General features: G+C 48.8%; 1 pseudogene; it reads right to left on the bottom strand.

Annotated features, from left to right (window-relative positions):
• The window catches only part of LOC119951192, a 115,643-nt pseudogene that overhangs the window by 63,322 nt on the left and 28,387 nt on the right, over positions 1 to 23,934 (bottom strand).

The raw sequence follows: 23,934 nt of genomic DNA, 5'->3' as shown, positions 1-23,934 counted from the left end.
AATATCTTATTTGAAAGAAGGCTGTTCTGACAGTGCAGCACTCCCTCAGCGCTGCGAGGAGGAATTTTGGATGTAATTTTGTCCTCCAGTCCCTGGACTGCGACTTGAACCTACCTTCTGACTCAGAGGTGAGAGAACTGCCCACTGAGCCACAGCTGACACTATAGACAATACAAAGTTAGAAAGTGAAAGTTACCCTTTAAAACTCCCACCCTTTGCCTCCAGTGCCTAAATAAAAATAAAAACCCCAGTATAAATAACATGGATTTCATAGAATTTGCAGTGCAGAAGGGCATTCGGCCCATCGAGTCTGCACTGGCTCTTGGAAAGAGCACCCTACCCAAGGTCAACACCTCCATCCTGTCCCCATAACCCAATAACCCCACCCAACACTAAGGGCAATTTTGGACACTAAGGGGAATTTATCATGACCAATCCACCTAACCTGCACATCTTTGGACTGTGGGAGGAAACCGGAGCACCCGGAAGAAACCCACACTGACATGGGGAGGATGTGCAGACTCCGCACAGACAGTGACCCAAGTTGGAATCGAACCTGGGACCCTGGAGCTGTGAAGCAATTGTGCAATGCTACCATGCTGCCCTTTGACGGACAAATATTGAGGTGTTGGTTTCAAGTCACAAGTTTTGACTACCCATTTGAGCCTCGGGCACTTTTCTGTCTCCCCATTGCTCATGTCAATCACAGGCAGCGACGGAGCTGAGGGCTGAATTTAACTGAGAATAATGCTCCAGTTGGCAAACTTCCATGAATGTCACACAATTTATGTAAAAAGCTAAATTCAGATTCAGAGAAGACAGATTTTTAATTGGTAGTTTAGCACACTGGGCTAAATTACTGGCTTTGAAAGCAGGCCAGCAGCACAGTTCAATTCCCATACCAGCCTTCCTGAACAGGTGCTGGAATGTGGTGATTAGGGGCTTTACACAGTAACTTCATTGAAGCCTACTTGCGACAATAAGTGATTTTCCAGTTTTCATTTCAAGGGTAATGGAGAACTGGCAGTATGGTGGAATGAAAGCCTGGATGAGAAGAGCCATCATAGAATGGCAGAGCAGACTGGATGGGCCAAATGGCCTACCTCTGCTCCTATATCTTATGACCTTCTGAAAGGGGGAGACATTGATTTGCGCCCAGAGGAGGAAATTTTAGTCTGAAAATCATTGTCCAACCTCCATATTGTGACATCACAAAGGAGGTCATCCTCTAAATCAGCCAATAGGAATAAATCCGTTCCGCAGTGACGTCACTGCATTTGAGCGCACCCGCCCGGCGCGAGGACACGGGAGCCCCGCCCCCACCCTTTGTTCCCCCTCCCCCAGGACATCGTCGAGCCGGTTTCCAGGCAACCGGCTGACAGCTCCGGCCGGAGCGAGAAGACCCTCCCAACCCAGGACTGCGCATGTGCAGGGTGAGCTCACTCCAGATGACTTTACCGCTGACTTGTGCCCACTGGGAAGATTGGAGGACCGGAAGGACTCTGTCCCTCCGACAATCAGAGCTCCCCCATTGTCTCAATGCGGAAGCTGGACATGGAGGTTTGTGCCGAGCAAAGCTGTTGTTTCTCCAACTCTGAGTGAGCTTGAGCTGCACACAGACTGAAATCTCCTCCTGTCTCCAACATCTGTGAGTAAAACACTTTCTTTTCTCCCCCTTTCCATTTATTTTCTCATTCTCACCTTCAATTGGTCACTTGCAGCAACTGAAGGGAAAGGAAGTGAATCCAGGGAGGGTGCAGACTCTGGAAAGCTTGGCCCAGGCCTCTCTGAAAGATGTTGACATCCTTTGCTCCCTCAGTTTGACACACTTATTTGTCTGGCTAAAAGGATGGTCTCTTTCCTAATGTTCACAATTAAAGGGCTGGTTTCCCCAGGCGATGGTTTACATTTTAGGGACAGTAACAGGGCAAATCCAACTCAGCTAAATTCCTTCTCTGTCGGTCTCTTGTCCATCATCACGCAAGTGATGGAAGTAGCCAATCCAAAGTTGCTATGAAGTGGCACTTATTCTTTAATAACCTGCTCCTGGATGCTCAGTTTGGGTTCCGCCAGGGTCACTACGCCCTCCTGATCTCATTACAGCCTCAGTTGAAACTTGGACGAAAGAGCTGAATGACAGAAGTGAGGTAGGGTTACTGCCCTAGACAATCAAGGCAGCAATTTGACCTAGTATGGCATGGAGCCCCAGCTAACTGGAGTCACTGGAAGAATCGGGGGAATACATTTCCACTGGTTGGATTCATACCTGCACAAAGGAAGATGGTTGTGGTGATTGGAGGTCCAATCTCAGCTCCAGGACATCACTGCAGGAGTTCCTCAAGACAGTTTCCTTGACCCAACCATCTTCAGCTGCTTCATCAAGATCTCCTTTCCATCATAAGGTGAGAAGTGACTGCACAATGTTCAGCACCATTCTCAACTCCTCAGATAATGAAGCAGTCCAGGTCCAAATTCAGTAAGACCTGGACAATATCCAGGCTTGGTCTAATAAGTGGCAAGTTACATTTGTGCAACACAAGTGCCAGGCAATGACCATCTCCCACAAGAGAGGATCTAACCACCAGCCCTTGACATTTGTGGCATTACCATCGCTGAATCCCCCATAACCAACATCCTGGGGGTTACCATTGATCAGAAACTGAACTGGACTAGCCATATTAATATTGTAGCTACCAGAACAGATCAAGGGCTGGGAATCCTACGGTGAGTAGCACACCACCCGATGCCCCAAGGCTTGTCCACCAGACATCTACAAGCACAAGTCAGGAGTGTAATGGAATACGCTCCACTTTGCTGGATGAGTGCAGCTCCAACAACACTCAAGAAGCTCAACGCTGTCCAGAACAAAGCAGCCTGATTAATTGTGCTGCTTTCCACAAACATTCAAACCTTCCACCACCGACAAACAGTAGCAGCTGTGTATACCATTTACAAGATACACTGCAGTAACTATAAACGTTCCTCAGACAGCACCTTCCAAACCCATAACCACTGCCATCTTCGAAGGACAAAAGCAGCAGTTACCTGGGACCCTCACCACCTGGAGGTTTGCTTCCAAGTTACACACCACCCTGACTTGGAAATATATTGCCGTTCCTTCACTGTCCCTAGGGCAACATCCTGGAATACCCTTCCTAACAGCACAGGGGATGTAGGGCAGCACGGTGGAGCAGTGGTTAGCGCTGCCTCTGGGTCACTGTCCGTGTATAGAGTATAGAGAAATACAGCACAGAACAGGTCCTTCAGCCCACTATGTTGTGCCGAACTTTTGCCCTAGGTTAATCATAGATTATAACAGAATTTTGGACACTAAGGGCAATTTATCATGGCCAATCCACCCAACCTGCACATCTTTGGACTGTGGGAGGAAACCGGAGCACCCGGAGGAAACCCACGCACACACGGGTAGAATGTGCAGACTCCACACAGACAGTGACCCAAGCCAGAATCGGAATGGGACCCTGGAGCTGTGAAGCAATTCTGCAATCCACAAGGCTACCATGCTGCTCTCCCCGTGCCTGTGTGGGTTTCGCCCCCACAACCCAATGATGTGCAGGGTAGGTGGATTGGCCATGCTAAATTGTCCCTTAATTGGAAAAAATGAATTGGGTACTTTAAATTTATAAAGAACAAATTTTTAAAAAACAGCATAGGGGATGTACCTACACCTCAAAGACTGCAGCAGTTCAAGAAGGCAACTCACCACTACTTCAGAAGGGTAACTGGGAATGGGCAATAAATGCTGGCCAAACCAGCATTGTCGAAATCCCGTAAATTAATTTTTAAAAATTTAATATCGGACAGAGATATGTCTAGTGTTGTTATGTGGTATGTATTATATATATTATTGATGGTTCTGTAATAAAATACATGAATTATCAGTTCTAGTTTTGTAATATAGTATTGTAACTACATATATATTTCCAGTCATACAGTCATTGCAGCACTGACAGAATCCATTTGGCAACTCAAGTCAATGCTGACTCTCTGTACAGTAATCCAGTCAGTCCCATTCCTCCTCGATATCCCTGTTCCCCTGAAAGCTTATTTTCTTCAAGTGGCCATCCTATTCTATTTTAAATTATTGATCATCTTGACTTCCACAACCTTTGTGGGCAGTGAGTTCCGTCATGTCCACTCCATGACTAAATAAAATTCTTCCTCAGAATTTCCCTATCTCTAATCTCCTTATATGGAGATTCTTTACTCTTTTAGTGAGTTTAGATTTGTTGATCAGCACCTTCAGGAAAATTGGGAGGGACAGTAAGTGAATACAGTCTGTATATTACACACATTTTTCATCCAGTAATATCGACATATATCTGTCTGGCAGCCTGCATGAAGATTTTCAGGTCTCTGTGTCCAGGACAGGAAGTAGTGAGCTAGGATCTGTCAATCAGCCTGAATCAGCACCTTCAGCAGAATTGGGAGGGTCAATATTAGGTACAGCAGAGTGAGAATGGAGAGAGAGTCTGTGGGATTGAGATTTAGAGCATTTCAGTGAAAGAGAGAGGAAAGAATGTTAGATAGAAACTAGAATTGTCTGTTCTGTGTTACTATCCTGTACTGACAATGATTACTATTGTAAAATCTGTTTGCAGGAAGTTCGAACGAGAAGAATTTAAGGCTGATATCTCAAACTAAATATGACGTCAAGAACTGACTGAGTCACTCAATTCTTGGGATCATCGGCCTTGGAATCTAGAAGGAGAAATGTTTGTCTATTCTGTCTGCTTCAAGAGATTTTAAACATCAGTGTGTCTGGAAAAACACTGAGACACAAACACATACCCGTGTGAGTCTGTTACAGAGCACTGACTGTGGAAAGAGCCTTTAACCAGTGACTAAGACTGAAAACAATACTACACCATTCACAGCAGGGAGAGACTGTACACGTGTTCGGTGTGTGGACGAGGCTTCAACTGATCGTCCAACGCGGTGAGACGCAAGGTCACCCGGACCATGGAGAAACAATGGAAATGTGAGGACTGTGGGATGGGATTCACAGCCCCATGCCAGCTGGCAAGGCATCAATGCAGTCACACTGGAGAGAGGCCTTTCACCTGCTCTCAGTGTGAAAAGGGATTCACTGACATTGGCAGCCTGCGGAGACATGAACGAGTTCACACTGGGGAGAGGCCGTTCACCTGCACTGTGTGTGGGAAGGGATTCACTCGGTTACCCAACCTGCAGAGACCCAGACAGTTCACACCAGGGAGAAGCGTTCACTGCACTGTGTGTGATAAAGGATTCACTCAGTTACCCCCTGAGAGATCACCAGAGCGCTTCATACAGGGGAGAGGCCATCATCTGCTCTGTATGTGATAAGGGATTCACTAGGTTATCAACCTGCGATGAACACCAGCGACTTCACACTGGGGAGAAGCGTTCATCTGCTCTGTGTGTGATAAGAGATTCACTCAGTTATCCAGCCTGCTGGACACAATGTCACTCACACCAATGAGAGACCCTTTAAATGCTCTGACTGTGGGAATGGGTTTAAAAGCTCTCAGGTACTGATGATCCATCAGCGCATTCACACTGAGGAGACACCGTTCAGCTGCTGTCACTGCACAAAGAGGTTTCGATCCTCAGCCAACTGATGAAACCACGAGCGAGGTCACACCTAACAATGAAGCAGAATACCCGGCGGCCTGTTCATCGTGGCCGGGGACTTTAACCAGGCCAACCTCGAGTGTACTGCCCAAAATTCCACCGCCACATCTCCTGTCCCAACAGGGCCCCCAACATCCCTTGACCACTGCTACACAAAAATCAGGGCACCTCTCAATCCATCCCCCAAGCGCACTTCGGAAAATCAGACCACAAGATGTTGCTCCTTCTCCTAGCATACAAGCAGAAACTTAAGCGGAGAAATCCGGTTTAAGAAGGTTGTGCAACACCTGGCCCGCGGGCAAAGGAAGAGCTCCTACTCGACTGCTTGGAGTCAGTGGACTGGTCCATATCAAGAACTCAGCTGCCAACCTAACGAGTTTGCCAGCACCATCACAGACTTCATCAGCAAGTGTGTAGAAGATTGTGTGTCAAAGAATGTAGTATGTCCGTTACCCAACCAGAATCCCATGGTTTAATCAGGTGATTCACTCCGTACTGAAGGCCAGGTCTGAGGCATTCAAGACAGGCGACCCCTGACCTATACAAGAAATTCTAGGTACGACCTCCACAAAGCCAACAGGGACATCAAGAAATAATACCAGACTAAGCTAGAGTCACAGACTAATGACATGGACTCTGGTCGGTTGTGGCAAGGCTTCAACAACATAATGAGCTGCAAAGCCGAGAAGAATCTTTGGCAACAGGGCACCCCTCCCCGACAAATTCAATGCATTCTATGTTCACTTCAACAGGAAACCATCAAACCTTTGTCAACTGCCCCAGCAACCTTGGAGACACAAACCTGTGACATACCAACCGTCACAGCCTCCAAAGTCAGGTCGGCCTTCTTGAAAGTGAACCCTTGATAAACGGCAGGTCCTGACGGGATCCCTGGTCGTGCACCCAGATACTGTGAGGACCAACTGGTGGATGTGTTTCCGGACATCCTCAACCTCTCCCGACTCGGTTCCGAGATTCCCACCTGCTTCAAGAAGACCACCATCCATACCGGTGCCAAAGGAGAACCAGGCAACGTGCCTCAACGACTACCATCCGGTGGCCTTGGCATCGATCATTATGATGAGCTTCGAGAGTTTGGCCATGAGACACGGCAACTCCAGACTCCCAGAGTGCCTTGATCCACTCCAATTCGCATACCGCCGCAACCGGTCCACCGCAGACGCCATGGCCCTACCTGTCCCCCGCAGACACCATGGCCCTACCTGTCCACCGCAGACACCATGGTCCTACCTGGCCACCGCCATCTCCATGGCTCTACACTCATTCCTGGAGCATCTCGACAACAAGGACTCCTATGTCAGACTCCTATTCATTAACTACAGCTCTGCCTTCAACTCCATAATCCCAGCCAAGCTCATGTCAAAACCTAGGACTTGGCTCCTCCCCCTGCAACTGGATCATCGACTTCCTGATACATAAACCACAATCAGTAAGGATAAACAACAATGCCTCCTCCTTTGCGTTAGTCCTCAATACCGGGGCCCCACAAGGCTGTGTACTTAGCTCCCTACAATATTCCCTGTACACACACGACTGTGTGGCAAAATTTGGCTCCCCCTCCATGTTTGCCAATGACACGACTGCAATGGGTCAGATCTCAAACAACGATGAGTCAGAGTACAGGAGGGAGATAGAGAACTTAGTGGCATGGTGTAATGATAATAATCTCTCCCTCAATGTCAGCAAAACGAAGGAGCTGGTCATTTACTTCAGGAAGCAAAATATCTTACATATCCCTGTCTGCATCAATGGTGCCGAAGGGGAGATAAGAACATAAGAACATAAGAACTAGGAGCAGGAGTAGGCCATCTGGCCCCTCGAGCCTGCTCCGCCATTCAATTAGATCATGGCTGATCTTTTGTGGACTCAGCTCCACTTTCCGGCCCGAACACCATAACCCTTAATCCCTTTATTCTTCAAAAAACTATCTATCTTTACCTTAAAAACATGTAATGAAGGAGCCTCAACTGCTTCACTGGGCAAGGAATTCCATAGATTCACAACCCTTTGGGTGAAGAAGTTCCTCCTAAAACTCAGTCCTAAATCTACTTCCCCTTATTTTGAGGCTATGCCCCCTAGTTCTGCTGTCACCCGCCAGTGGAAACAACCTGCCCGCATCTATCCTATCTATTCCCTTCATAATTTTAAATGTTTCTATAAGATCCCCCCTCATCCTTCTAAATTCCAACGAGTACAGTCCCAATCTACTCAACCTCTCCTCATAATCCAACCCCTTCAGCTCTGGGATTAACCTAGTGAATCTCCTCTGCACACCCTCCAGTGCCAGTACGTCCTTTCTCAAGTAAGGAGACCAAAACTGAACACAATACTCCAGGTGTGGCCGCACTAACACCTTATACAGTTGCAACATAACCTCCCTAGTCTTAAACTCCATCCCTCTAGCAATGAAGGACAAAATTCCATTTGCCGCCTTAATCACCTGTTGCACTTGTAAACCAACCTTCTGTGACTCATGCACTAGCACACCCAAGTCTCTCTGAACAGCGGCATGCTTTAATATTTTATCGTTTAAATAATAATCCCGTTTGCTGTTATTCCTACCAAAATGGATAACCTCACATTTGTCAACATTGTATTCCATCTGCCAGACCCGAGCCCATTCACTTAACCTATCCAAATCCCTCTGCAGACTTCCAGTATCCTCTGCACTTTTCGCTTTACCACTCATCTTAGTGTCATCTGCAAACTTGGACACATTGCCCTTGGTCCCCAACTCCAAATCATCAATGTAAATTGTGAACAATTGTGGGCCCAACACGGATCCCTGAGGGACACCACTAGCTACTGATTGCCAACCAGAGAAACACCCATTTATCCCAACTCTTTGCTTTCTATTAATTAACCAATCCTCTATCCATGCTACTACTTTACCCTTAATGCCATGCATCTTTATCTTATGCAGCAACCTTTTGTGTGGCACCTTGTCAAAGGCTTTCTGGAAATCCAGATATACCACATCCATCGGCTCCCCGTTATCTACTGCACTGGTAATGTCCTCAAAAAATTCCACTAAATTAGTTAGGCATGACCTGCCTTTAACGAACCCATGCTGCGTCTGCCCAATGGGACAATTTCTATCCAGATGCCTCGCAATTTCTTCCTTGATGATAGATTCCAGCATCTTCCCTATTACCGAAGTTAAACTCACTGGCCTATAATTTCCTGCTTTCTGCCTACCTCCTTTTTTAAACAGTGGCGTCACGTTTGCTAATTTCCAATCCACCGGGACCACCCCAGAGTCTAGTGAATTTCGGTAAATTATCACTAGTGCATCTGCAATTTCCCTAGCCATCTCTTTTAGCACTCTGGGATGCATTCCATCAGGGCCAGGAGACTTGTCTACCTTTAGCCCCATTAGCTTGCCCATCACTCCCTCCTTAGTGATAACAATCCTCTCAAGGTCCTCACCTGTCATAGCCTCATTTCTATCAGTCGCTGGCATGTTATTTGTGTCTTCCACTGTGAAGACCGACCCAAAAAAACTGTTCAGTTCCTCAGCCATTTCCTCATTTCCCATTATTAAAACTCCCTTCTCATCTTCTAAAGGACCAATATTTACCTTAGCCACTCTTTTTTGTCTTATATATTTGTAAAAACTTTTACTGTCTGTTTTTATATTCTGAGCAAGTTTACTCTCATACTCTATCTTACTCTTCTTTATAGCTTTTTTAGTAGCTTTCTGTTGCCCCCTAAAGATTTCCCAGTCCTCTAATCTCCCAGCAATCTTTGCCACTTTATATGCTTTTTCCTTCAATTTGATACTCTCCCTTATTTCCTTAGATATCCACGGTCGATTTTCCCTCTTTCTTCCGTCCTTCCTTTTTGTTGGTATAAACCTTTGCTGAGCACTGTGAAAAATCGCTTGGAAGGTTCTCCACTGTTCCTCAACTGTTCCACCATAAAGTCTTAGCTCCCAGTCTACCTTAGCTAGTTCTTCTCTCATCCCCTTGTAATCTCCTTTGTTTAAACACAAAACACTAGTATTTGATTTTACTTTCTCACCCTCCATCTGCATTTTAAATTCCACCATATTGTGATCGCTCCTTCTGAGAGGATCCCTAACTATGAGATCATGAATCAATCCTGTCTCATTACACAGGACAAGATCTAGGACCGCTTGTTCCCTCGTAGGTTCCATTGGTTGGTTGGTAGGTTGGTTGACAGCTTCAAATTGCTAGGTGCGCAAATTACCAACAATCTGTCCCGATTCACCAACGTCAACACTACAACCAAGAAAGCACAACAGCGCCTATACTTCCTCAGGAAACTAAGGAAATTCAGCATGTCTACAATTATTACAGATACACCATAGAAAGCATCCTATCTGGCTGCAGCACAGCTTGGTATGGCAACTGCTCGGCCCAAGACCGTAAGAAACTACAGAGTCGTGAACACAGCCCAGTCCCTCACACGAACCTGCCTCCCATCCATTGACTCTGTCATGGCTGATATGTTCCCAGTGCCCCATTCTATCCCTGCAGCCCTGCAATTTAGTTCCCTCAAATACCGATCCAATTTCCATTTGAAATTCTCCATTGTCTTCATTTCCACACAACACCTCCCCCTCACAGTTGGCAAGTTCCAGGTCATTACCATTCGCTGCATCAAAATATTTCCCCACCCCCCCGCCCCTCCAACTCGATTTTCAAATTTGCTGATGACACCACCGTAGTGGGTCGGATCTCAATACAATGACGAGACAGAGTACAGGAATGAGATAGAGAATCTGGTGAACTGGTGCGATGACAATAATCTCTCCCTCAATGTCAGCAAAACAAAGGAGATTGTCATCGATGTCAGGAAACGTAGTGGAGAACATGCCCCTGTCTACATCAATGGGGACGAAGTAGAAAGGGTCGGGAACTTCAAGTTTTTAGATGTGCAGATCACCAACAACCTGTCCTGGTCCCCCCCCCATGCCGACACTATAGTTAAGAAAGCCCACCAATGACTCTACTTTCTCAGAAGACTAAGGAAATTTGGCATGTCTCAACAACATTTACAGATGCACCATAGAAATCATTCTTTCTGGGGACTTCCGGGTGCGGCTATGACTAGCTAAGTCGCACACTTGGAAGCTCCTGCGACAAAGGTGTTTTCGGGCCAACTGGAGGGCCCCAAAGGTGCAGTAAAGACGAATCCCGGTGGGGGAAGGTCCCCTGAGGAGAACTAGACCGATTTTATGGTCGGTACCCGGAGTGGAGCGGCAAGAAAAACGGCAGCAGCTCCCCAAAAAAAGCGGGGGAAGAAAATCAAAATGGCGGCCGGCGGCGCATCGGAGGAGTGGAAGAAATGGGCGGAGGAGCAGCAGGCCGCTCTCCTCCGTTTTTTCACGGAGCTGAAAGTGGAGCTCTTAGAGTCCATGAACGCGACGGCCACCAGGTTGGTGGGAGCCCAGGCGATCCAAGAGGCGCGAGGGAGGAGGAGGAGGAGGAGGCCACAGTCATCGGGGCAAAGGTGGAGGTGCACGAGGCACTCCACATGAAGTGGCAGAGCCGCTTCGAAGGAGCTGGACACTCGGATGAGGAGGAAAAATTTGAGGATCCTGGGCCTGGAAGAAGGCCTGGAGGGGTCGGATCTCCCGGGATATGTGGCGGAGATGTTGAGCTCCCTGATGGGGGAAGGGGCCGGTCCGGCGCCCCTGGAGCTGGAAGAGGCATACCGGGTCATGGCCAGGAGGCCTAGGGCAAACGAGCCCCCGAGGGCGGTGCTGGTGCGGTTCCAGCGGCTAAGTGATCGAGAGAAAGTCCTGAGGTGGGCAAAAAGGGAGAAAAGCAGCAAGTGGCAGAACTCGACGGTAAGGGTGTACCAGGACTGGAGTGCGGAGGTGGCAAAGCGGCGGGCCCGGTACAACCGGACAAAGGCGGTGCTACACGCGAAAAAGATCAAATTTGGAATGCTGCAGCCGGCGCGCTTGTGGGTCACCTACAAGGACCAACATCATTATTTCGAGTCCCCAGAGGAGGCCTGGACCTTTGTACAAGAGGAAAAGTTGGACACGAACTAAAACCTGGGAGCACCGGCGGTCGTAGCCGCCTGGGGACTCTTGATTGAGCAAGTGGCCCTTTTCTTTTTCAGGCCAGGTCGGAACTGGGTAACAGTTTCGTGGATTGTTTGGGGTGTTTTTTCTCGAACGGTTGACTTTTCTGAATATCTTGAAGGTTTCGAGTTGTTGGGTGTTTCTGTATATTTGAACTGTTGAAATCTCTATTGTGGGTCGTTGGCTTCTTATGGGGTGTTTCTTCCCGTTTCCAATTTCCCTTAGTTATTTACCCCTTTTACCCTTTTCCTTTGGGTGCTTGGGGTTTTTTGTTCTTTTTTTTCTTTTCGGGTTATGGCTATCTGCGGTTATTTATACTGTTTGATGGAGGGTGATAGTTGGGCACACTGTTAGTTGATAGCTAGTTAATTATTTTGTTATTTAAGTATGTAGTTAAGTATTTATGTATTTATTTGCCATTGGGTATTTATATCGTTAAGTTGGGGAGACGGGACGGGGGGGAGCGGGTTGATTATGCGGGTCTTTCTCTGGGGTTTTAAGGGGATCTTTCACGGGCGCAGATGGGGTGAACCGGGAGGAGTCGGAATGTGGCAGGAGCAGCCGGGGTCAGCGGAGACCAGCTGACTCTCGGGAGTACGATGTTGGGTACATCGCGGCTAGGAGGGGTCCTAGCCGGGGGGGGGGGGGGGGGGGGGGGTGGGGGGGGGGCTGGGGGGGGGGCGGGGGGGGGGACACCGGGTTGCTGCTGGAAAGACCAGGGACGAGAAGGGGAGAGCCGGGGGGGTGGGGGTGGGGGGGGGGGGGGGGGGGGCATCGCTATGGGAAGCGGGTCAGAAAAGGAGGGATGACCCGGGGCGAGCAAGGGACAAGACATGGCTAATCGACAGGGAGTAGGGACGGGTCGCTCAGCGATCCGATTGATCACGTGGAACGTAAGGGGGCTGAATGGGCCGGTTAAAAGATCAAGGGTCTTCTCACACCTGAAGGGACTGAAGGCTGATGTAGCAATGCTGCAGGAGACTCATTTGAGGGTAGCAGATCAGGTCCGCCTGAGAAGGGGGTGGGTGGGACAGGTGTTCCACTCAGGCTTGGATATCAAGAACCGGGGGGTGGCGATTTTGGTGGGAAAGAGGGTGTCGTTTGTGGCGGCAGAGGTGGTGGCAGATAAGGAGGGCAGGTATGTGATGGTGAGGAGTAGGTTGCAGGGAGAGAATGTGGTACTGGTAAATGTGTATGCCCCGAACTGGGACGACGCGGGTTTTATGAGGCGCCTGCTGGGCCTCATCCCGGGACTGGAGGCAGGGGGCCTGATCATGGGAGGGGACTTTAATACGGTGTTAGACCCTGGGCTGGATAGATCGAGTTCCAGGACGAATAGGAGGCCGGCAGCGGCAGAGGTGTTAAGGGGGTTCATGGAGCAGATGGGAGGGGTAGACCCATGGAGATTTGGTAGGCCTAGGGCGAGGGAGTATTCTTTTTTCTCCCACGTCCACAGAGTGTACTCTAGGATCGATTTTTTCGTATTGAACAGGGGGCTGATACCGAGAGTGCAGGACACGGAGTACTCGGCCATTGCGATATCGGACCATGCACCACATTGGGTGGACGTGGACATGGGGGAGGCGCGGGATCAACGCCCGTTGTGGCGCCTGGATGTAGGGCTGTTGGCGGACGAAGAGGTGTGCAGAAGGGTGAGAACGGGCATTGAGAACTATCTGGGTACGAATGACACAGGTGAGGTGCAGGTGGGGACGGTCTGGGAGGCCTTGAAAGCAGTGATTAGAGGAGAGCTGATCTCCATAAGGGCACACAGAGAGAGGAAGGAGAGGCAGGAAAGGGAGAGGCTGGTGGGGGAGCTCCTAGAAGTAGATAGGAAATATGCGGCGGCACCAGAGGAGGGGCTATTAGGGAGCGGCGTAGCTTGCAGGCCAGGTTCGACCTACTGACCACTAGGAAGGCGGAAATGCAGTGGAGAAGGGCGCAGGGTGCGGCGTATGAGTACGGGGAAAAGGTGAGCAGGATGCTGGCACACCAGCTTCGTAAGCGAGATGCAGCCAGAGAGATTGGGGGAGTGAGAGAGAGGGGTGGGGACGTAGTGCAGAAGGGGCAAGAGGTGAATAGGGCCTTTAGGGACTTCTATAGGGAATTGTATAGGTCTGAACCGCCGAAGAGGAGAGGGGGAATGAAGAACTTTCTCGACAAATTGGGGTTCCCAAAGGTACAGGAGGAGCTGGTAGAAGGGTTGGGGGCGCCGATAGAGCTGCAGGAGCTAATTAAAGGGATAGGCCAGATGCAGGCGGGGAAGGCGCCGGGGCCGGATGGGTTCCCGGTGGAGTTTTACAGGAAATTTGTGGACTTGGTGGGTCCAGTGCTGGTGAGAGCCTTTAATGAGGCGCGCGAGGGGGGGGTTCTGCCCCCAACAATGTCGCAGGCCCTGATCTCCTTGATTTTGAAGCGGGACAAGGACCCGGTCCAGTGCGGGTCCTACAGGCCCATCTCCCTCCTAAATGTTGACGCCAAGCTGTTAGCAAAGGTCCTGGCAACCAGGATAGAGGACTGTGTGCCAGGGGTAGTCCATGAAGACCAGACGGGGTTCGTGAAGGGACGCCAACTTAACACAAATGTCCGGAGATTGTTAAATGTGATTATGATGCCAGCAGTGGAAGGGGAGGCGGAGATAGTGGTAGCGCTGGACGCGGAGAAGGCATTTGACAGGGTGGAGTGGGAATACTTGTGGGAGACGTTGGAAAGGTTTGGGTTTGGGGAGGGATTTATCAAGTGGGTAAAACTGCTCTATTCAGCTCCGATGGCAAGTGTGGTAACAAACGGGAGGAGGTCAGAATATTTTGGGCTCCATCGAGGTACTAGGCAGGGATGTCCCCTATCCCCCTTACTCTTTGCATTAGCGATTGAGCCGTTGGCGATGGCACTGAGGGGTTCAGGGGGGTGGAGAGGACTGACAAGGGGAGGGGAGGAACATCGGGTCTCGCTCTATGCGGATGATTTGTTGTTGTATGTGGCAGACCCGGAGGGGGGAATGCCGGAGGTAATGGGGATACTAGCGGAGTTCGGGGACTTTTCGGGGTATAAATTAAATCTGGGGAAAAGTGAGGTCTTTGTAATACACCCGGGAGACCAAGGGGAGGGAATTGGGAGGCTCCCCTTCAAAAGAGCAGTTAAAAGTTTTAGGTACTTGGGGTGCAGGTGGCAAAGAACTGGGGGACCCTCCACAAGTTGAACTTTTCCAGACTGGTGGAACAGATGGAGGAGGAGTTTAAGAGGTGGGACATGGTGCCGCTGTCGCTGGCAGGGAGGGTGCAGTCAGTTAAAATGACGGTCCTCCCGAGGTTCTTGTTTTTGTTCCAGTGTCTGCCCATCTTCCTCCCCAGGGCCTTTTTCAAGAAGGTAACGAGTAGTATCATGGGGTATGTGTGGGCACATGGCACCCCGAGAGTTAGAAGGGTCTTTTTGGAGCGGAGTAGGGATAGTGGAGGGCTGGCGTTACCCAACCTTTCAGGATATTACTGGGCGGCAAATACATCGATGGTACGAAAGTGGATGATGGAAGGGGAGGGGGCAGCCTGGAAGCGCATGGAGAGGGCGTCCTGCGGCAACATAAGCTCAGGGGCACTGGTAACGGCACCATGGCCGCTCCCTCCCACGAGGTATACCACGAGCCCGGTGGTGGCGGCCACCCTCAAGATCTGGGGGCAGTGGAGGCGACACAGGGGGGAAGTGGGAGGTCTGATAGGGGCACCACTAAGAGGGAACCACAGATTTGCGCCGGGAAATACAGGAGGGGGATTCCAGAGCTGGCAGAGGGCGGGTATTAGACAACTGAGGGACTTGTTTATAGAGGGGAGGTTTGCGAGCTTGGGAGAGCTGGAGGAGAAATTTGGGCTCCCCCCGGGGAACACGTTCAGGTACCTCCAAGTGAAGGCATTTGCCAGACGACAGGTAGAGGGGTTCCCCGTGCTCCCCGACAGGGGGGTGAGTGATAGGGTGCTATCAGGGGTCTGGGTCGGGGAGGGGAAGATCTCGGACATCTATAAGATTATGCAGGAGGTGGAGGAGGTACCAGTAGTGGAGCTGAAAGATAAGTGGGAGTTAGAGCTGGGGGAACAGATAGAGGACGGGACATGGGCAGACGCCCTGGAGAGGGTCAACTCGTCGTCGTCATGTGCGAGACTAAGTCTCATTCAATTTAAGGTACTGCATAGAGCCCACATGACGGGGACAAGGATGAGTCGGTTTTTCGGGGGTGAAGACAGGTGTATTAGATGTTCGGGAAGCCCTGCGAATCATGCACATATGTTTTGGGCATGTCCGGCACTGGAGGAGTTCTGGAAGGGGGTGGCAGGGACGGTGTCGAGAGTGGTGGGGTCCAGGGTCAAGCCAGGATGGGGACTTGCGATCTTCGGGGTTGGGGTGGAACCGGGGGTACAGGAGGCGAGGGAGGCTGGAATATTAGCCTTTGCGTCCTTGGTGGCTCGGAGGAGGATCTTGATTCAGTGGAGGGACGAAAGGCCTCCGAGTGTTAACACCTGGTTAAACGACATGGCAAACTTCATCCAATTGGAAAGGATCAAATTCGCCCTGAGAGGGTCGGTGCAGGGGTTTTTCAGGCGATGGCAACCCTTCCTAGACCTCTTAGATCAGAGATAGAAACTGAGGCCGTGACAGCAGCAACCCGGGAGGGGAGGGGAGGGCGGGAGGGAGGGGGGGGGGGGAGGGGGGACAACGACGAAGGAAATACGGTAGCGGTGGTGGCACGGGCAAGGCCTGCCCGAGGACACTGCCAGAAATGATAAGTTGGTCTGACTGTCGGTTCGCCGGCGGGGGGGGGGGTGGGGGGGGACGCGCGAGTAGGGGGGGGGGGGACTTTTTTTTTTTGTTAAGTAGGGGGGTTTGACTTTGTTTTGTTATAATTTAAATGTAAATGTAGGGGGGGTTAAAATGTTTGTATTTTGAAAAATTTCTTCAATAAAAATTATTTAGAAAAAAAAAATAAACTCCGAAAAAAAAAAAAAAAAAAGAAATCATTCTTTCTGGTTGTATCACAGCTTGGGATGGAGCCTACTCTTCCCAAGAACACAGTAAATTGCAAAAGGTCGTGAATGTAGCCAAATACATCACGCAAATCAGCCTCCCATCCATTGACTTTGCCTACAATTCCTTTCTCTCGGAAAGGCAGCCAGGATAATTAAGGACCCCACGTACCTCAGACATACTCCCTTCCACCTTCTTCCGTCAGGAAAAAGGTACCAAAGTTTGAGGCCACGTACCAACCGACTCAAGAACAGCTTCTTCCCAACTGCCATCAGACTTTGGACCTACCTCGTATTAAGTTGATCTTTTCTCTACACCCTAGCTATAACTGTAATATTATATTCTGCAGTCTCGCCTTCCTTTCCTATGTACAGTATGCGTTGTCTGTATAGCATGCAAGAAACAATACATTTCACTGTATACTTATGGGAAGCAAGAGATGAAATTGCAGAGCCGTTGGCAATGATCGTTTCGTCCTCACGATCAACAGGGGTGGTATCAGGGGATTGGAGAGTGGCGAATGTTGTGTCCCTGTTGATAAACCTGGGAATTACAGGCCAGTTAGTCTTACTTCGGTGGTAGGCAAAGTAATGGAAAGGGTACTGAGGGATAGGATTTCTGAGCATCTGGAAAGACACTGCTTGATTAGGGATAGTCAGCACGGATTTGTGAGGGGTAGGTCTTGCCTTACAAGTCTTATTGACTTCTTTGGGGAGGTGACCAAGCATGTGGATGAAGATAAAGCAGTGGATGCAGTGTACATGGATTTTAGTAAGGCATTTGATAAGGTTCCCCGTGGTAGGCTTATGCAGAAAGTAAGGAGGCATGGGATAGTGGGAAATTTGGCCAGTTGGATAACAAACTGGCTAACCAATAGAAGTCAGAGAGTGGTGAAGGATGGCAAATATTCAGCCTGGAGCCCAGTTACAGTGGTGGATCACAGAGATCAGTTCTGGGTCCTCTGCTGTTTGTGATTTTCATTAATGACTTGGATGAGGGAGTTGAAGGATGGGTCAGTAAATTTGCAGATGATACGAGAATTGGTGGAGTTGTGGATAGTGAGGAAGGCTGTTGTCGGCTGCAAAGAGACATAGACAGGATGCAGAGCTGGGCTGAGAAGTGGCAGATGGAATTTAACCCTGACAAGTGTGAGGTTGTCCATTTTGGAAGGACAAATATGAATGCGGAATACAGGGTTAACGGTAGGTTTCTTGGCAATGTAGAGGAGCAGAGAGATCTTGGGGTCTATGTTCATAGATCTTTGAAAGTTGCCACTCAAGTGGATAGAGCTGTGAAGAAGGCCTATGGTGTGCTAGCGTTCATTAGCAGATGGATTGAATTTAAGAGCCGTGAGGTGATGATGCAGCTGTACAAAACCTTGGTAAGGCCACATTTGGAGTACTGTGTGCAGTTCTGGTTGCCTCATTTTAGGAAGGATGTGGAAGCTTTGGAAAAGGTGCAAAGGAGAAGGATGAGGGGTGACCTGATAGCGGTTTATAAGATGATCAGGGGAATAGATAGAGTAGACAGCGACTTTTTCCCCGGGTGGAACAAACCATTAGAAGGAGACATAAATTTAACGTGAATGGTGGAAGATGTAGGGGGGATGTCAGAGGTAGGTTCTTTACCCAGAGAGTAGTGGGGGCATGGAATGCACTGCCTGTGGAAGTAGTTGAGTCGGAAACGTTAGGGACCTTCAAGTGGCTATTGGATAGGTGCATGGATTATGGTAGAGTAATGGAGTGTAGATTAATTTGTTCTTTTTTTAAAAATTTAGATTACCCAATTATTTTTTCCAATTAAGGGGCAATTTAGCATGGCCAATCCACCTACTCTGCACATTTTTGGGTTGTGGGGGTGAAACCCACGCAGACACGGGGAGAATGTGCAAACTCCACACGGACAGTGACCCAGAGCCGGGATCGAACCTGGGACCTCAGCGCCGTGAGGCAGCTGTGCTAACCACTAGGCCACCGTGCTGCCCTGATTAATTTGTTCTTAAGGGCAGCACGGTAGCATTGTGGATAGCAGAATTGCTTCACATCTCCAGGGTCCCAGGTTTGATTCCGGCTTGGGTCTGTGTGGAGTCTGCACATCCTCCCCGTTTGTGTGTGGGTTTCCTCCGGGTGCTCTGGTTTCCTCCCACAGTCCAAAGATGTGCAGGTTGGGTGGACTGGCCATGATAAATTGCCCTTCGTGTCCAAAATTCTACGATCTATGATTAACCTATGACAAAAGTTTGTTACAACATCGTGGGCCGAAGGGCCTGTTCTGTGCTGTATTTCTCTATATCTCTATGTTCTACGTGACAATAATACATCAAATAAACTTGTCATAATCTTTTCCACCTCTCTCAAATCTCCCCTCGACCTCCTTTGCTCCAAGGTGAACAATCCCAGCCTGACCTGAACAAACAAACAGAATATGTTAATACCTGGGATCGGACGGGAATGTTTAATTTTTGTTTGAAAGATACTGGGAATATTGTCCTGGATAATGAATGATTGGAATGTTTACCTTGGGTGTGGTTGAATGGAATATATCAGTCTGGTATCCTTCGATGCTTTAGTGAAAGTCTGGAATGTGTAGATAGGATGAATAAGTTGATCACTTTCTCTTGGAAATATTTACATGCTTTTAAAAAAAATTTAGAGGACCCAATTATTTTATTCCAATAAAGGGGCAATTTAGCCAATCTTCCTACCCTGCACATCTTTGGGTTGTGGAGGTCAGACCCACGCAGACACGGGGGTATGTGCAAACTCCTCACAGACAGTGACCTGGTGCCGGGATCGAACCCGGGTCTTCGGCGCCGTGAGGTAGCAGTGCTAACCACTGTGCCACCCAGATATATTTACATCCTGGCCCATGAACTTTGTTTTAAAGAAATCCACATTTGAAAGCCCGGCCACGACATGAAATATCAGCATCATAACAGGGCAGATAAGAAAGACAGACACTCACTTTGATATTTTCATCAGCGCATCTGAGAGTTAAGTATATGTAACATGATTTTGGGATACCAGTGTGTGTGTGCAGTTGTGATTTGTTACATGTAAAAAATAACAAGCCTAAATTCATGGTGAAATGGACTGAAGACCGGGTCCCAAACACACACAGCTACTGGAGACACAGCAGGAGATGAAATGGTTAATGTGGCCAGGGGATTGAGTCACCATTGTGACATCATCAAGACATTGACACACACTCCTGAGAGAAACTGACTTTAAAACAATCCGGATAGAATTAAACACACTGGACATGGGCAAAGTGGGAGTGAAATTAAAGCGATAATGGGACAATGAAGGGCTTGGGAGAAATAATACTGAGTAAGAGCTGTCCACAAAGTGAGAGCTGGAGAATCTTTTACATCCATGTTTGATCTGTTCCTTGAAGCATCTGTCCTAATGTACCAGGAACCTGGAACTCGTGGTGCTCCTTCAGGAGAAGAAAAGATTAAATCAATGTCCCAGGCGGAGCCAGAACAGAACGGGAAAATAACGGAGTGAAATTGAATGAGGGGTTGGAGAGAGAGTTCTCCTCCCCCTCGAAGTGCGGACTGTAAGATTCCTGGGGGACTCCCTACTTCGGGTTTTCTTGCTAATTAGTGAACATTAAATTAAATTCTATGACTGGCTGTGGATTTATTTTGAATTTGATTGTTACACTTCTCCTGTTTTTATTCATGTTGTGATTACGCTCTGGGTAAGGATGGTTGACAGGTGACAGGATGGGAAATTGTGGTTTGGGTCGTCACTGACCAAATGTTTTATTGATCCGAAAGATGTAAAAGGGACCAAACTCAAGCAGAAATCGAGCAGAGCTGAGAACAGGCGATTTGCTGTGTGGGAACAGGGAGATAAACAGCTCCCAGAGGACAGAGAAAACGAGTGCCTGGAATCCTAAACAACACCTGGCTGTCAAGGCCACCATGTTTTCACTGCTTGGCATGGGAATACTGACTCCCTGTACCGGGGACGGAGCGTGGGGAAGACAATTGTTTGAGAGTTTGACGTGGCTGGTTCAATGACAGGTTTTGTAATGTTAGCTCGGCAATGATTGGGTTAAATCAGTCTCCATAGACTTTGTGATGTAATAAAGTATAAGAAGGGATTCCCCGAGCACAGAGATTTGTTGAGGTTTTACACATTCCACTGACTGGGACCATGGCATCTGGGGCAGAGCAGGGAGCATTTACCTGGAGATGGTGCTTCTACCCAGAGTGTAATGGGAATGCTGCACTTTGATATTACTGCTCAGACATTAACATGTGTCAGCTCCTTTTTATACCGAATAACATCTAACCACTGACACAAATAAGGGTTATCACTGTGAATCATTTCAGAGTTTGGGAAAAGGGGAAAATGGGCCAATTGCCTCCCTAAAATTTAGACTTTCCAATTAAGGGGCAATTTAGCATGGCCAATCCACCTATCTTTACATCTTTGGGTTGTGGGGGTGAGACCCACGCAGACACTGGGAGAATGTGCAGCTCCACACGGACAGTGACCTAGGGCCGGGATAGACCCCAGGTCCTCAGTGCCGTAGGCAGCAGTGCTAATCACTGCACCACCGTGCCGCCCCTGAACCCCATTTCTAACATCGCTGTGTCAAAAATAATATCTCCTCTCCCCCTCTGGCTCCTTTGCCAATTACCTTGGAGGGACGCACTTTCTGTTAAAGAGCCTGTCAACCCCTCTCACCCACTTTCCCTAAAGTACATCAATCTAATCATGAAAAGTCCAGAAAATCAGATATTTTTATAATAAATGTTTATTCATCAAAACAGACAAGGTGAGAAATAGAAAATAATTTGAGGATCAAAGACAGAGTAAAGGATGTTCACAATGCTCAGGATCCAAATGGTTTCTCTTTGGTTTCTCTGTACCCTGTTCCTGTGACTCCCTGCTTTGGACACGGGCACTGAACCCTGTGGGCACGGCACCATCAGCCCCAATAACACCACGCCCACCCCCTCAGGCCCTGATTGGTGGAGGCCCCTTTCCCAGTCCATCCTCCAGCACCTTCCTGTCTCTGTTAGTGAGGTGCCCATGGCAGTGTGAGAGGAGGATACATTAGGGTTACAATCAATAGGGAGTGTGCTGGGAACAGTGATTTATAGTTTGAGAAGGAAAAGGATGTTCTCTGATGACTGGAATTGTCAGTTCTGGATTTCTGCCCTTTACTTACAGCGATGGCCTTTGTAATCTCCTTTCCCAGGTGATCAGTAGAGAGGTTTTTGCAGACAGGAAACACAAACCAAACATCCCTATTCTGAGATGTGTCCTTTTAGATTGGACACTAGACATGGGATTTGATTCTTAGGCTATAGACTTACTCCGGTGTCTGTTTAACACTTGTTTATTAGTTTGACATCTAAACAAGTTACAGAGTAGGCATGTTACTCCTCGGTGTGAATTCAACCCTCCCTTGAGAGTCTAACACATATTAATAAACCAGAATCCACATCATGGGGCTTGTTTAGCACAGTGGGCTAAATAGCTGGCTTGAATGCAGAACAATGCCAGCAGCGCGGGTTCAATTCCAGTACCAGCCTCCCCGAACAAGTGCCGGAATGTGGCGACTAGGGGCTTTTCACAGTAACTTCATTGAAGCCTACTTGTGACAATTATTATATCGTAAAGTAATTGTGACATCTGTTAACCCGTTATACTGCATCTCGCTCCCACAACATATAGAACATAGAACAGTACAGCACAGAACAGGCCCTTCGGCCCTCGATGTTGTGCCGAGCAATGATCACCCTACTCAAACCCACGTATCCACCCTATACCCGTAACCCAACACCCCCCCCCCCCCCCCTTAACCTTACTTTTTAGGACACTACGGGTAATTTAGCATGGCCAATCCACCTAACCCGCACATCTTTGGACTGTGGGAGGAAACCGGAGCACCCGGAGGAAACCCACGCACACACGGGGAGGACGTGCAGACTCCGCACAGACAGTGACCCAGTCGGGAATCGAACTTGGGACCCTGGAGCTGTGAAGCATTTATGCTAACCACCATGCTACCGTGCTGCCCCTATATATTGTCCAGGGGTTCTATAGTTGTCTAAAATATGTGTCAACGTTTTAGAGAATGTACACAAAGTCTGCAGTGACGCCTGCACACCGGCCTTTGAGAATGTTGATGCAGTTGGTCCAGTAACAGACAAGAAAGGTGCTGACTTGAAGCTTTTGCTTCATTTTGTGAAGACCTGATGCAGCTCAGTACCAGAGAAAATGGTGTTTCCACAACCTGCACTGCTAGCCTCTCTGCGGGTGGGGCAAGGACAGGGACTGCTCAGCAGGGAGGGTCATCATTACCTCTCCCTCCAGTGAACCTCCTCCAGAACAAGGACAGGGACTGCTCAGCAGGGAGGGTTATCATTACCTCTCCCTCCAGTGAACCTCCTCCTCCAAGTCAAGAAGTCTTACAACACCAGATTAAAGTCCAATAGTTTTGTTTTGAATCACTAGCTTTCGGAGCACTGCTCCTTCCTCAGGTGAGTGTGAGTGAAGGAGCTGTGCTCCAAAAGCTAGTGTTTGAAACAAACCTGTTGGACTTTAACCTGTTGTTGTAAGACTTCTTACTGTGCTCACCCCAGTCCACCACCAGCATCTCCACTTCAGGACAAGGACAGGTCACCAGGTCGGGAATTTATTACCTCTCCCTCCAGTTAGTCTCCTCCTTCGACATGACCAAAATGTTTTTTACATCAACATCTTCATCGCTTCCACCTTGTACTTTGATGTGTCCTTCTATATTGGACTATAGGTAAGGGCCTCGTTCTTACACAAACTATGGTCACATTCTGATTTCTACTTAAAAATTGTTTATTAGTACAACATCTGAACAGGTTACAGAGCAGGCATGCTGCTCAGAGGCAGGATTCCAACCTCTCGGAGTCTAACACACGACTGGCTGATGCCACTGGTACATCATCATCCGTCTCATACATTAGCGCATCCCAGCTGTTAACCCTTTATGTTTGGGGCGGAATGATGGCACAGGGATGGCTCGGTGGCACAGGGACGGCTCGGTGGCACAGGGACAGCTCGGTGGCACAGGGACGGCACAGTGGCACAGGGACGGCTCGGTGGCACAGGGAGGGCACGGTGGCACAGGGACAGCACAGTGGCACAGGGACGGCTCGGTGGCACAGGGACAACTCGGTGACACAGGGACGGCCCGGTGGCACA

The sequence above is a fragment of the Scyliorhinus canicula genome, chromosome 17, assembly GCF_902713615.1.
Source record: "Scyliorhinus canicula chromosome 17, sScyCan1.1, whole genome shotgun sequence".
In the NCBI taxonomy this organism is placed as follows: domain Eukaryota; kingdom Metazoa; phylum Chordata; class Chondrichthyes; order Carcharhiniformes; family Scyliorhinidae; genus Scyliorhinus; species Scyliorhinus canicula.
Note: the sequence above shows the minus strand (reverse complement) of the source record. Positions and strands in the feature narration are given on the sequence as shown.